At 46.7% G+C, this 14,312-nt stretch overlaps 1 long non-coding RNA gene across 3 annotated transcripts; it reads left to right on the forward strand.

Moving 5' to 3' along the window:
• The first annotated feature begins 1,281 nt into the window (after nucleotides 1-1,281).
• On the forward strand, nucleotides 1,282-12,960 carry LOC112959185. 3 transcript variants are annotated; one of them, XR_003251590.1, is made up of 4 exons: nucleotides 1,282-1,330; nucleotides 8,454-8,651; nucleotides 9,941-10,032; nucleotides 12,445-12,960. It is a non-coding gene; the product is annotated as an uncharacterized LOC112959185 (long non-coding RNA). The 3 variants fall into 3 exon arrangements; XR_003251583.1 differs by lacking the exon at nucleotides 1,282-1,330 and adding an exon at nucleotides 8,266-8,299; XR_003251592.1 differs by lacking the exon at nucleotides 1,282-1,330 and adding an exon at nucleotides 8,275-8,299 and having other exon boundaries at nucleotides 8,504-8,651.
• The last annotated feature ends 1,352 nt before the right edge of the window (nucleotides 12,961-14,312 follow it).

Here is a 14,312-nt window from a genome sequence, read left to right on the forward strand (position 1 = left end):
CAGCTCCGTCCATGGGGGCCGCGCTGAAGACACCGGCGGCGGCGCCGCAGGATCCGCCTGGCCCGGCGTCGGCGGCGGCGCCGCAGGATCCGCCTGGCCCGGCAGCGACGCCGGCGCTACCGCGACCCGGGCGCGCGGCTTGCTGCTCGCTAGCTCCTGCTGCACGCTCTCCTTCTGCGAGCACGTGGGAGGGTCGTTAACGCTTCCAGGTTTAAATGCTGTTTTCGCAGAAAGCTGGCTCCACAGCTCACGGGAGAAACGTGCCTCCAGGGGCTGCGGGCACAGACTGAGGATTTTAACAGCGCTCTCAGGTTGGCTTTACATATGGGGTCACTTAAAAGCTGTGCGCACCATGGCAAGGTGCCAGCCTTGTGTCTCACTTCAAACTGGAGACTTTTAAAGAGGCTTCGGTGAGGGTTGGGTCAAGGTGCTTTTGTTGGTTGACTGTTTTGTACTAGCACCAAACGCGGCCCCGTTCCTGCCCGTGTTTGCTGTGCTACAGCCGTCCGTCCGCAGGAGAGCGCCGAGGACGGTGCGTTACCGCGGCGAGGCCTCGGCCGCCACCGAGGAGGCCTCGCTGCCTGCCGCCTTTGACCCCACGCTGTGCAAAACACTGCCTAAAATGCACATAGTGGGGAATAATCTCCCTTTAGACTGAAGGCTCATCTAATATTATTCCTCTCAGATTTTGGTGGGCTGCAGAATTGACCTGTCTCTTCACTGTTGAAGCGCGCCAGCTGCTCTGATGCAGCAACAGGAGTTGCAGCTTAGAGCAAATACATCTAAAGTGAGGGTCCTCCCACGCGGATCCCTGTCCCTTTGGGCCACGGGGCCTCCTTGGCCTTTTCCTGGATTTCCCTGGCACACTCAGTGGAGCAGTCCCTGGTTGTGCTTGCTTTGGGATGGCACTGCTGTGGATGGGACCAGTGTCTGCACGTTCACAGCTCCAGCACCTCAGCTACAGCCCTAAACCCAGTGCGGGATGTGAGCAAAACACCTCAGGTTTCACCTGAGTTAGAAACCGTGCATTTACTTCCCAGAGTCACAGACTCGTTATGTGCATCCCCAGCCTCCTCCTCCTCCTCTGCTGAACATACTTGAACTCTGGTCAGGCCTCGCTTGCACCTGTGGAGGAGCAGACCCCTTTCAGCTGATTACAATGAGTAACGTCAGGTGAGTTCCTGCAATGAGTAACGTCACCTGAACCAGATCTTGATATCAGAAGATACTTGCTAAGGAGCATGGACTGGGTGCTTCACTGGCCAGAGAAGAAATTCCTGCCAAGAAAGAACACTAAACATCTCCAACTCATCACCTTTGCTGTCTGCAGGTAATTTATAGAGCAATTCTTACTTGTATCTATTTGCTTTTTTTGCATGTGGTTAAATAGGCAGTAGAAAGTTATTTAAAAGACAAAAGCATGTTTTCTTTTTCTTCTGTTTAAACCTCCAAACATGGCTAATTCTTTAGGCACAGACTAAAGGCTGGTCTTATGTGCAAAACATACTGTGGAGGCAAGAGGATATATGTTCACTACAGGGGTTATCCAAGGAGAATTTTTCTCGAAATGTCAGTTTATGACTGAGCTCTGTAGACACTTACCACAAAGAAGAAATGCTAATCAGTCAGCTTGAAAACAACAACAAAAAAGGCTAAAAAGAAGGAAAAAAAAAAAAAAGTAATTATCCTCTCTTGCCTTTCCCTCCCTGACATTGGCAATATTATTGTTATATTAGTTGCCTGGTTATCCAGCCCTTTCCCGGAGAGATAAGACCAGGTTGTATTTCTTAATGTGTTTTTAGGCACCTAAACAAAATTTCCTCCTTTTCCATTTTTATCAATGGCTATTAGTGTTTCTACTCAACAAGAGCCCTTAAAAATCTCCTACAATAAATTCTCAGCCTTAGAATTGAGAGATGTTTCTATATTCCAGCTACAACTGGGATTTGCTCCATTTTGCTCATGCTCACCTGTTCAGTACTAGAGAACAGAGCAGGGGTTTTCTGTCACGCAGCAAAAAGCACGTGGAAGTTTAGGGCCTCTGGGTCAGTGTCACTGCATTTATCTCCAGGTGTCCTATGCAGGGATACTGATCAAGATTATTTAGGAGAGATGGTGAATGTCCACTTCAAGAAAGGAATACAGCTGCAGAAAGAGCCAAGGAGCTCGGGTCTCCTCATCCTGCTCAGGGTGCACCTGATGAATTTGGATTAGCTGCAGATGGAGAGGGGATTTCACTAACGATGGGAGCAGAGACAAACTCCCAGAGCCAGGGCTGCAGGGTGAAAATGCCTAACACCTATGTACCTATTTCTCACTTTAAACTATGAAAACCACAAATATGCTATTGAGTGAGAGGCAAAACCTATGCAAATGGAACGATATCCTCTTACTTCCCCAGTAAAAGCGAATGTTCATAACTCATTCATACGCCATTGAATAAGTGCTAAGATTCACCGGGCTGTTAATTATCCTCCACAAAGGCCTGGGTATTGTGCTCAGCCTTAGCAAAGGCGCTGTCGTTATTGTCATACACATGGAGAATGGGACCTGGGGGAGAGGGCGGAAACGGCTCGTGCAGAATCTGAACAAGGAGAGCTCTGCTGCACAGAGGGACTCACAGGGCGGGATTTTTATATATTGTGCTTCAGAAAAATCAGCTTTTTTTGGTCAAAAAAAAGGAGCAAAATTCTTGCTACATGTCTTTGATGATTTTCCAAATATGCAATATCACTAAGTGTCTGAAAGACACCAGCCACATAAAAAATACCTGCTGTTATTCAAAGGAATTTCTAGGATTGTTTTGAGCAAGGAGTTTGAAGAGGGGGACCCGTTTTGTTTTGCCTTGAAGGCAGCGAGCCCGTAATCATGTCGCGGCAGGAGGAGGCAGCGGAGGCGGCCAAGCCCCGTGCGTTTGGCTGCTGCTTTCATCGCTCTTGGTGCAAAGCGGCCTGGTGGCCCCAGCGTGGCCTGGGAGGGCTGGCCCTGCCCCGGGGCGGCGCGGCGGCTGCAAGCGAGGAGGTCACGCTCCCCATTCCTCCTCATTTTCCCTCTCCTTCCCTCTTCTCTGTCCTTGCACCGGGTGTTGTCACACAGTGTGAGTGCAGAGATCGCCCGGCTCCCTGCTTGCTCCAAATGTGTGTGTTGAACACAATGTTGTTTTCTGATGGAAACGCTGAGAATGACAAGAAAGTAGAATATACAAAGCTAAGCAAAGGAGAAGTAAAACTCCTGTAAATGCCAAGCAGAGACAGGGAGGAAGGAAACAGAAAGAATAAGGCAGAGATGAGGAAATCAGAGCAAGACTTTTGGGGTTGGATAAGAGAAGCTGGGCAATGTTGTGGCCGACCGCTGGACTTGCACTGATGGGAACAGCTGCCCCTGAATCCCAGACTGGCTCTGATCACGGCAGTGAAATAGATGGATCAAACTGTTAGCTCTGAGTTCAGCATGATGTCTTTTGGAGAGATGCTGGGTTTATTTGTGCCGCTAGAGTCAATGAAAAACCAGTATTGCTTCATGCTCAGACGCCCCTCACTTACAGCAGCTGGACATGGTAACTAGCTGGCAGCAGCACGTTAGTAGGAGTCTAGGCACTGCTGTATGATGTTTCTTGCAAGAGGGTGAGAAGTTCACAGTGCTATATGATGTTTCTTGCAAGAAGTTTAGTTGCTTCTTGCAAGTTCTTCAAGGAAAAGCTGGGATGGCCGGCCTCGAGGCAGGCAGGAGCTTCCCCATGGTCAACCTGCTTGGCTGAAGTGACGTTAGCTGCTATGTGGGCAAGCAGCGTCCCAGCACGTTGCCACCATTCACAGCTCGGGAAATGTTGGGAGGCCGTTCTCTCTGTAATTCCTGTTACCAGAATTACTTCTGCATTTGGCACGCCGTTGTGCAAAAGGGAAGACTGAGTATATTTTGGCTTTAATAGTGTTACCAGAAAGTGAATGTTTGGCTAACAGCTGCTTATGAGCTTCTTGTTTATCTGGGAGTGACTTGTATCACATCTCCACAACTTCTGATGTTTAATGTTAAAACATTTTAAGAGGATTTTAAAGATCTTTTTTTTTTCCGTGTTTGTCTTTTGTGATGAGTCAGGAAATAGCTGTGGTGCCTCTGAAGCGCGGGGCCCAGGGCTGCAGCCCTCCAGCCATAACAAACCCGCGCGGCTCCTCCTGGGGCCCTGCTCAGAGCGCGGGGGAACAGAGCGCTGGGCTCGCTGCATGCGCGTGGAGGACTGCAGATGTGAACAAAGGAGTCTGAGGGGGTTTTAGATCCTGACGGGGAGTAAAACTCACCTTAACAACCCCACCCCCCCCCTCCAACCCCACTGTGTTTCCTTCGTTCAGCCAAGAGCAGAGCCACCGGTCTCGGGAGAATCCATGTGCTATCCTGCGAAAAATGCCCCAGTCCAGCTGTGCCCCCGGCCAGCTTTCCTGTCGGGCAGTTTCGGTGACTGAAACTGCTATTCATTGAAGGGCTGAAGTCAGTTTTTTTGTTTTGTTTTTCTGTGAAATAAGCTGTGATGGTTTTTAGATCATGAACTAAAGCCGCAGCCTACGTGCTGGGAGTGGAAGAGGAAACGCGTGCGGGGGTGACTGGGTTAAAGCGTTGCAGGAAGGAGGACTTTGTCCTTTCCCTACGCCCGCCTAACGTTTTCCCAGGAGCTTCCTTTGCGGGTGGCAATGCCGGGCACGTGAGCCCTGCGAGCAGCATTTCGCCGGTTGGGATTCCTGATCCAAGCCGCATGCCGGGGCCCCCGGGAGCTCGGGGACGGCGGGCGGGAGCAGCAAGGCTCATGTGGCCCCCAGGCCCGCCCGGGGCTCGCGGTGCCGCGTGCGCAGCTTTGCACAGGATATTGCGCGGTTTCAGCTTTGCTTTCTGCAGCAGCTTTGGCCGCCGGCCCACGTGGGGAAGACGGTGTCGTTTAGAAAACGCCTTCCAGATCTGGCAGCCATTTGAGGCACAAAGAAACAAGCCCTGGGCGCCATGAAAGGGGTGTGGGATTGGGATCCGAAATACAGAGTTTAGCCTGATCCCAAGGCTCCACGTGTGACCTGTGGCCAGGCACTGGGGATGGCCACACGCAAACCTGTGTTTGTGAACAGGGCTGGTGGCTCCCTGCTCGCCAGGGGCCTCTTAATAGGAGCCTGTGGCCAACTTCAGTCCCGAGGTAAAACTGCGGCAGTGCCGCTGCGATGGGCACCGTGTGCCGGAAAGCACCGGGCACGGATTCGAGCAGCTCCCAAGCCGGTCGGCACTGGTGTCCAAGAGCTGGCAAACATTTTATATCGGGAGATAAGGGTGTTTCGCTTTCCGGAGCGTAAACACGAAAATATTTGTTCTTGCAGATTAGTGGCGGTGGCAGCGAAAGCGCTTTCCCGTGGTCCCGGTGGGAAGCGCTCGGCCTCGGGGCCGGCAGCTGGGCTGCGCTGGGCCGAGCAGATTAGAGCTGGGAGTAGGGCTAAATAGCAGATATGGGCCGAGCTGGCGCCTCTTCCCGCGGGACGCACCAGGTCTCCGTGGGGTGCCTGCCAAATGGCTTCCCGGCAGCAAAGGGAGCCGTGGGCACCGCTGGCCGGCGCGGTGACGAGGAGGACGAGCCCTACGTGAACAGATGATGAACAGGAAAATGAGCTATTCCTCACTTAAAGTGAGTTTGAGTTCAGCAGCCTCTTGGCTGCCGGCTGGTTTTGGCACTCTAAACGGGATGCTACGGGCTCATGGAAAGCAGATCAAATATATATATACATATATATATTTCTGTCATTAGCAGTCTGTTTCCCTTCATTGCTTGCAAACCATATGAGTAAGGAAACATTTTCTGGCCATTCACAGAGCTGTGCAAACCTCGAGCCCAGCCTGGGAGCTAAGCCCACATTTAACTTCTGGTCCATGGAGTCGCACCGAGTTAGCTCCGTGGGGAACAGTAAATAAGAGTGAAGCAGCCTGTTCCTCCTTGCATAGAATTAACTTGCAGATTTAATTGACCTATTTTATTGTGCATGTTTATGCTGAATTGTCCTACTCTAGGAATTACCATTCATACAGGAATATAATGGCTCCAGTGACTAACTTTAGTGGCACATAAAAAGAGAGTACTGCCAAATTTCTAAGGTTTTATTGGTGCTGTTCACTTGCACTTTTAAAATGAAAGTTCATTTGTTCAATAATTGCTTATCAACAAAAACAGTCTAATGTCCTCTCTCTGTCTTTAAATAATCAACGTAGAGCAGAAAAATAAGACTACTTGTGCAATTTATTTTAAACCTATGTTAGAAAAACAGGACTGGCAGCTATAACGTACTGAAGAAAATGGATATTTATTTTCCCATAAAATTGCTAAACTAGCTGGTTTAGAAGACTGTAACTTAATTTTATTGCTCCAGGCATTGGAATTTCTTATTACTGTGCTAGATCATTATTATTCTCTTAGCAACAAAAGATTAAAAAAAAAAAAATCATTAAAAATGTTTCAGACAAGCCTCTCACACGTGAGGCGGCAAGAACAGCCGCACAGATCCCTTTGTCGCCCTGCGACAAGAATGGGCACGTGTGTTTTTGTCGGAGCGAACCTTTTTGGGAAGAAGCGGGAAGGAGCAGGATTTGGCTGCTGAATTCTTTCATTATCTCTCCTTCCTTTGTGCGGGGTGGGAAGGAGCGTGAATGAGAGCGGCGCTGGTTACGGTGCCGGCGTCCAAGGGAGTCGGTGTGCATTGATTTCCTGCGCGCCTCCGAGCAGGATTGCTGATCCTGAGCGCCGGCTTCCCTTGCCGCTCAACATTAGGGAGAATAAAAGCGCACGGGTGTTTTCAGAGAGGTGAGCGTGCCTCGCGAAGGAGGGCCTGAGGCGGAGGTATGGAGCGGAAGAGCAGAGCTACGGATGAAAGATGAGCTGCCGTGCCCGGACCATGGAAATGCCGCAGCCGTCCGGGAGGGATCACCAGTGCTGGCGGGAGACGGTTGGTTCCTGGAGCGGGGACCATGGGGTGCAAGGGCAGCTCCTGGTGAACGAGCCCTGGTCCTCAACAGGGAGGAGTGCGGGCACGCTTCGGTGCCCACCTGGAAATCAACAGCCCGAAGCCGTTTTAGGGAACGGACTTTAGGGAATGGTTAGACACTTAGACATGATGAGGCAGATAAAAAATGGGATGAGAGTTTTCCAACAGCACTGGCTTTTGCTAACCACAGACCAAAGGTCTGGCTGCATCGTGTGAAGCGTCTCTGCTCTCCAGGGTGCAAGAGGCTGAAACGCGCTCTCCTCTCGGACTGCTGTGCCGCATGCAGAGCGCTGGGAATCCACTGGGAACATCCCATGGCATCGCTGAAAATAAATGCTCGTCCTTCCTTTAATCTCATGCTTCTGTTGAGCGTGTTTGGGAAATCAGGGGTGATTTCAAAGCCAAATTCTCTGTGCTTAATCAGTTGTTATTGCACTGTATGAAGACAAACAAACCAACCTCTCCTTTCTTGCCCAGAATTAGAGAACAGGCCAAATGAAGGGGGTCATCTTCAGAGCTGGTCAGCGATGAGCAGAAATCCGGCCCAGGCCGCCAGCCCCAGGGCTGGAGATCTGCTGGGGCAGATTGGATTCCCTTGGGCTGCCTCTGGGGCTTGGATTCTCCCAGGTCTCCAAAGCTGGATGCGCTGGCTGCAGTTTGGGCTGTGAGTAGGTATTCATATTCATAGCACCTTTCATCTTTGCAGCTTTCCTGGTGTTTTACGAGGGTTTAATGCAAGCTGCAGTGGGGTGCTTTCCTTTTACCTAGCAGCCTGTTTTCATGAAATTCATAGGAAAGATTTTTGAGTCTTTTATTGCTCTGTAAGATGTGGTTAAATTGGTTCCTGTTGGTTCCCATTCCCTCTCTTTGCACAATGTGCAAGTATGTACATGCAATGTATGTATACACACACATATTTATTATAAGTATGTAGAGATAATCATCACAAAAATCTTTTAATTTCTGTAGGAATCCAGTCTAGGGGAAAAAAAAGTAATATTCTTTCTTTTGGAAAGGAGAATCATTTCCCCCCCCCCCCATACAGCAGATACTCAGTTACTGCTCTGCTTAAATATAGCGTGTGTTGCTGAAGATGAGGCCTTTCCTACTGCAGAGGACGTGGTGAAATGGTTGTCCTGGAACTGTCAGCTTACCAGTGCGTGCACACGTAGCCCTCGGTGCTTGAGTGGTCCTGCTGAGAGCAAAGGAATGCTTGGGGAACACGGGCTTGCAGCAAGATCCGTCTGCATTAAATATTTTGGAGTTTTGCCACGGAAGGAAAGGCATGTCACCCTTCATTTGTAAGTAATTAAGATGATAGGGGAGTCTGAGTTTTGCAACTTTGTGAAAACAAACTAATAGCAGTGATCCACTTCAATAATTCAGATGCTAATTGGCACGCGAGAGAGAAACAATATATTAAGAAATAATTAACTCCTGTTAATTGATTTTTAGAAATAGGAAGGACACCTGCAGCAAAGTACAGAGGTTTGCAATGCCACTAGGTTGGGAGGGCTGTGCAGCAGCTCCAGAACGTGGGTTGAAGAGTGAAGTGCAGCACGGTCTGAGAAGCAACGTGAGCTGGGTGACTGTGGCGACCTGCAGAACTGGGAGACCGTGAGTGTTTTTTGGAGGTATCTCCAGGAAGCTAAGGTGATTTACCAGTTGAAGACTGTCTATATCTCTTTTTATGCTAACAGCATCAGTGCCTTATTTTCAAATCTCAAATATGTCTCCTTTGGGTCTAAACTGAAGTAGACTTGACAATTCTTTTACCAATGTGTTTCTCGGATAAGTTTTAATTAATAACTATATATATTTTTTTCCCAAACAACCTATTCTATAATCAGGCCTGGAATTGCAAGCCCCACTCAATTTACTTTCCCTGGGCAATTGTGGTGCAGTTCTGCTTGTCTGTGGTACTGCAGAAAAACAAGGTGAACACTGACCCATCCAAATTCAAAATTCTGACTTCACTGCACTACAATGTAAAAAAAGACAAAAAAGACAAAAACAAACAAACAAAAAAAAAAAAACTGAAATGAGTCCTAAAAGTTTTTTGACTCCTCTTTAAAAGTTATAAAGAAGTTAAAAGGCACAAAGCTAATCTGTTCTGTTATTCTTGAAGATTAAATCTGCTTTTAAGGAAATCATGCTCGTGGCCAGAACAAAGGCGGCTGACCCTGACCCTGTGGAAGTGCCACAAGGTTGTGTGAAACCATCAGGACTCCTTGCACGGGAGGCAGAAGAGAGAGCAGGTGCCCTGGGGGGGATCTGAGCCTGGAGCCAGCATGGGCTGGATGCAGCCCAGCCTAGAGCCAGCCCAAAGCAAATGCGGGGATGCTCCGGGTATCCATGTGCCTCTCCTGCAAGCAGCTGCTGCTTCTCCTACAAACAGTCCCCCCTGGATTTTTTTTTTTTTTTAAAGGAAAGCACCAAGACAAAACCCTCACCAAAGGCCAGGAGTCTAGAGGTGTTACCCGGGGTCATGACTTCAGGTCTAAAAACGCAAATCCACTTATCGCTCATTCTCCGAGCACTGTAATCCCCTGGGGCTCCAGGCTGCTGGACGTGGTGCTGTTCACAGCAGCCTCCGGAGCTGCTGCCGAACACGCAGGAGAGCTTGGGCAGAGACCTCCTGCTCCTGGGGGAGCCGCTCACTTCCACCTGCTCCAGCCCAGGGAAGCAGGATTTGGGCTGGAATTCCCAGGAACGAGCTACTTCATCGCTCCGAGGCTCGCTTCCTTTTCAGAGTCTGCAGCCCCTGCTATTAATCTTTGAAAACTTCCATACACGTGTGTACATAATCTGCCAAAAACTCATTTCGACGATAGTTTTAATAGAAAGTATATAATGAGAATGAGGTTTTCTTTCAGGTGATTCTTGACTGTCTGTTTTATCTATTCATCTAACTATTTATCTACCTATTTATTTCCATTCAGATCTTGTGATGGGCTATGCAGAAGGATCTTTACACTACATGTTACTGATCCTAGAAACTGTGATTATGGACTTTTGCCTTTCAACACTTCAGGTAAAAATTATGGTTTTGATTCTTTTTTTCCCCCATTATTTCTTTAATTAAAATATTTCAGTTGTGAGGACCTTGGCAGGTAGAAATTTAGCGTAAATGATCAGAGAATTATGGGCCTTAAAGGAAATAACTTTTAGGAAGCTTAAAAAAAAAACTATATATTTCTTGGTGAAGAGAAATTGGAGAGCTGTGCTTCCTGTCTACCAGGATGTCACCTGGTAAAGGACATATTTTCAGCTATATATAAGGTATCTACTTTTGCTTGTTCCTTGTTCTACTGAAAGGGGAAAAATATCAGACAAATTTGTGATTCTTCTTTGTAAGAAGCAAAATTTTGTTAGTGAAAAAGCTACTCGCTTTGGTGGAATAAGTTGCCAAGTGAATAAAAATAAGCACCCAAATTTTATAGAGGAGATATAACCAAGTTAATCTTTATTTACACTTATACAGAAACAAAAACTAGATAATACAGTTAATGAAAAAATGCATGCACAACACATTCAAAGGCTTCCTCTTAGTCACGCAGTTTAACACTGTAAAGAAAAAAATATAGAATTAGGTTTTTTTCCCTAACATCTTATTAAGGACAGGGTTTGCTTACCAATCAAATTAGAAAATAGCCCCATGGAATTTAAGAATTCATAGAATGTCACAAACAAACAAAATGCATCCAGGGAGAGTTACAGCTGTAACAAACAAGAAAGAATTTCTTCCTAAAAGGGAGCATGACTTATTTTGTCCTAATTGCTTAAAAAAATATTTTAAGTGGAATGACCAGGGAAGAAACAATGTTCTCGATGACTGTCCTTGACTAGTGGCATGTGCAGAGCTCAGACATTGTTGGCCCCATTCTTGGAAGATCTGTCATGTGTTGGTGAAGAGTCACGGCCTTAGACCCGTGCGTGGAGGGGGTAGTTTGGCCGTTTACTTATTTGCAGGTTCCTCCTCCTCTCGTGGCTACGCTGTGCCTCACAGTCCTCTAATCAAACACAGGCTGGAATGGTCAAGCTGTAATTTTGTCCACGAGTTTGCTAGGCCTTTCCTTATCCCATGAAGAACTTCCACTGGATGGGAGCAGATTCAGTGGAGTCATTTAAGCGCACCCTAAGTAGTAAGCACCCTGATCTAAGTAGCAGAAATTTTTCTTTGCTCTTTTTTAAATTGAGTTGTTGAATGAAGACCTCTAAGCAGAAACTATTATTTTATGTCTTCATTTAAAACAATCAAAAAAAAAAAAGCTCTTCCAAAACCCAATTTTGCTTTTAATACTTATTATTTGTCTTTTGTATTATTTGTCTTATGTACTTGGGCATTATTGCACTCGTGCAGAGGACTATACAAGTGCTTTGATATTCACAGCACCTCCATAAAGCTTTGGGGTCTCTCCCCCACTTTGCAGTACTGTTTGTGCTCCCGTGGAGGCTAGAAATCCTGGGCTAAAAGCAGGCTCTTTCCGCAAACAGTGGACACAGACAGCAAGTTCCTGTGCTGTGTGGCAAGCTTGCCCGTCTGAGCTCGTCTGCTTGCTCTTGCTCAAGGGAGTCCTGCCTCTCCTCAGCTCCTTCCACCTCTGGAGTCCTGCCCCGTCCCCCACTGCGGCTACTTTGACTCGATTTAACTCGAAGCATGAGGAGCAGTCATTTTTGTGGGGGGCTGTCTGGCAATCCAGCAGGTTGATGAGGTTTGGGAGAGGTCAGGGAGCTGTTGGATGAGCTCAGTTCTCCTGGCCCAACCACATCTGCTGCTTGGGCCAGCTCTCGCCTTGCAACACGTGTGCTGCCCGAGCCCTTCCTCTCGGGGTAGGGACAAGCTCCCCTGGGATGATGATATGGGCCCTGACAACATCTGTCTCTGGCCACGGCTGCTTCCCCGCTGACTTTTCACCAAGCGAGGAATCATTTCTCCGGTGGTTCCTAATAGGATGAACTGAGTCACGCAACTACCGCCAACTATTATGTGCTGACTCAAGACACAAGTCAACTTCCTGTGGGCCCCTCCTGCAATTTGCTGTAAAGAACACCCAATATTCTTAAGCAAATGGCCCTGTATGAGATGTAGAAGTAGCACAATGTTTAGGAATAATAGTTAAATCCTTAGGCTTTTTGGCTAAGACTTAATTGCCAGACAAAGGCTAAAATTCAGGATGAAGTTGGATTCTAGTACATTCAGTGAATCGGATTTGCAACCTTATCCCTCTTGTTTTTTTTGTGGTACCAAGCAAATGTTTGGCACTTAAAACACAAAGCCCATGTGCCTCAAATTTACTGAAACTTTCAGCAGATGAACGTAATAAGGTATCAAAAGGATATTTCATCAAAAGGATATTTCCTCCGATTATCAATTCTTGTGTTACAGTTAATTTTCAGGCCCATGAGATTTACACATACTCTGCTTGTTCTCCCTTCTTTACAGGCTGTGATTTACAGTGACTCGATCAACTGAACCCTACTGACTCCTCAACCTCACTTCAAATCCCAGCATTCAGAACCAAAACAACCTGGATCTCAGTTTTCCCTCAGTACAGAATCCACCACAGCCGAGTGCTTTCCTGCCCATCTTGTCCAGTTGCATTCTTGGTTACAGCGTGACACAAACACCTCTTTACAGAGGAACAGACCAACAGAGACATGAAAACTGAACTGGACCGCATTCCAACAACCCTTAAATGACATATTCCTTCAATTAAATGCCAAGTCACGGGAAAAAAGGGCAATTAAAGACCACGATAATATATTGTAAACACGGAAGATTCAGAGCAATCAATCTATGGACAGAAAACACATTTCCAAGTATTGAGGGAAGCTGAGTGGTGAGCTGCTCCTTGAATTTGTACAGACTTGATACCACCATAGAGGCTGAGCTCAAACGTTTAAATCGATGAAATTCAAATTGCAAGTCAAATATAGCACTAAGCTTACAATTGAATGACAGCAGAGTTGTTAGAGTTCTTTCCAATTTGCATCTTTCCTGTCTTTCAAAATTTTCCATGCAGTTTCATCAGAACCTGGTAGGCATTACTTCCTTTCCTACGCTCTCTTGCTGCTTACTGCAAAGGCTCCATTTCAGTTCTGAAATAGCTGTATTTTGGTGTCCAATGGCATATTCCCGTACATATAACCACTGTTGGTGTCTCTACATCTACATAGCTGAAATGACAGCCCTGTTTTCAGGAAATGGATCCAGAATTCATCCCAGGGCCTGCCGTTTACCACCAGCAGCCCGGAAACAGGCGGCAAGGGCTTAGAGAGGTAAAGCTTATTAATAACAGACTGGTCACGGTTAGTTTATTCAGATCACACAGAGACAGAGCACATCTGGTGGGTGATCTCGGGGAGGAGGAAACGGCGGCTCCTGTGCCTGGGCACGCAGCTCAGGCCCGCGGGGGCCCTGGCGAGCAGCTCGCAGCTTCCACCAGGGCTGCCACCACGGCCCCTCTGCAGCGCCAGCTCCTGCCAGCTCAGCACACCGCCACTCCAGTGCCTTGGTAACAAAATGCTACAAATAATGTCTTTTCTCATCTTTTTTTTTTTTTCTTGTAATATTTTTTGCTCCTGGTATGTTCTTGATCTCCACTGTAAAACGGCAAATAAAAATACCTTTTTTTATGAATCAATTTTTAACATTCCTACATGAGTATTTAGGCCCTTTTTTCTTAGTTGTATACCTGTTTTTTCAACTTGATCATAATTTACTTTTAATATGCCTGCTTATTCTGTAATGTTCCACTTCTCTTTTAGCTGCATTTAATACTCTCAACAGTCTCCCCTTAGTTTTAAATCTTGACTAGAAAAAAAAAAGGCCCTTAACTGCTATTGTGAAGCCTATTTGCATCTGAGTTTTATGGCCCCTGCAAAACTCTTTAACATATAAAATCAATCCTAATATCTTTCAAATCTGAAAGCACTTTCAAATCTTTCAAGTCTGAAAGCACTGCAGCGAGGTCACCAGTCTGCAATCAGATCCATATGGGTGAACTTCTGTATCAACAACATCTCTCTGAAGTCACACAGCCCTCAGCACAGGGCCAAATGTAGGAGAAAGATCAACATTTGTGCTTAACAGAAGAGTTAAACAATGTAATCTTCCTGAGGCAAAACACCACCAGCAAAATTCCACAATATTTGGAAACATCTTGCTAATTAACAAATGCAGGGAAAAAAAAATCATTGCTACTCCCACTTTATGAACAGGGATTATTTCTCTTACAGATCCATCATTAACTGAATCATTTTCTATATAATATTATCACTATATTATAGTATCTAATATATAGTGGTAGT

The sequence above is a fragment of the Nothoprocta perdicaria genome, unplaced genomic scaffold (assembly GCF_003342845.1).
Source record: "Nothoprocta perdicaria isolate Ctin4 unplaced genomic scaffold, notPer1 scaffold_0, whole genome shotgun sequence".
In the NCBI taxonomy this organism is placed as follows: domain Eukaryota; kingdom Metazoa; phylum Chordata; class Aves; order Tinamiformes; family Tinamidae; genus Nothoprocta; species Nothoprocta perdicaria.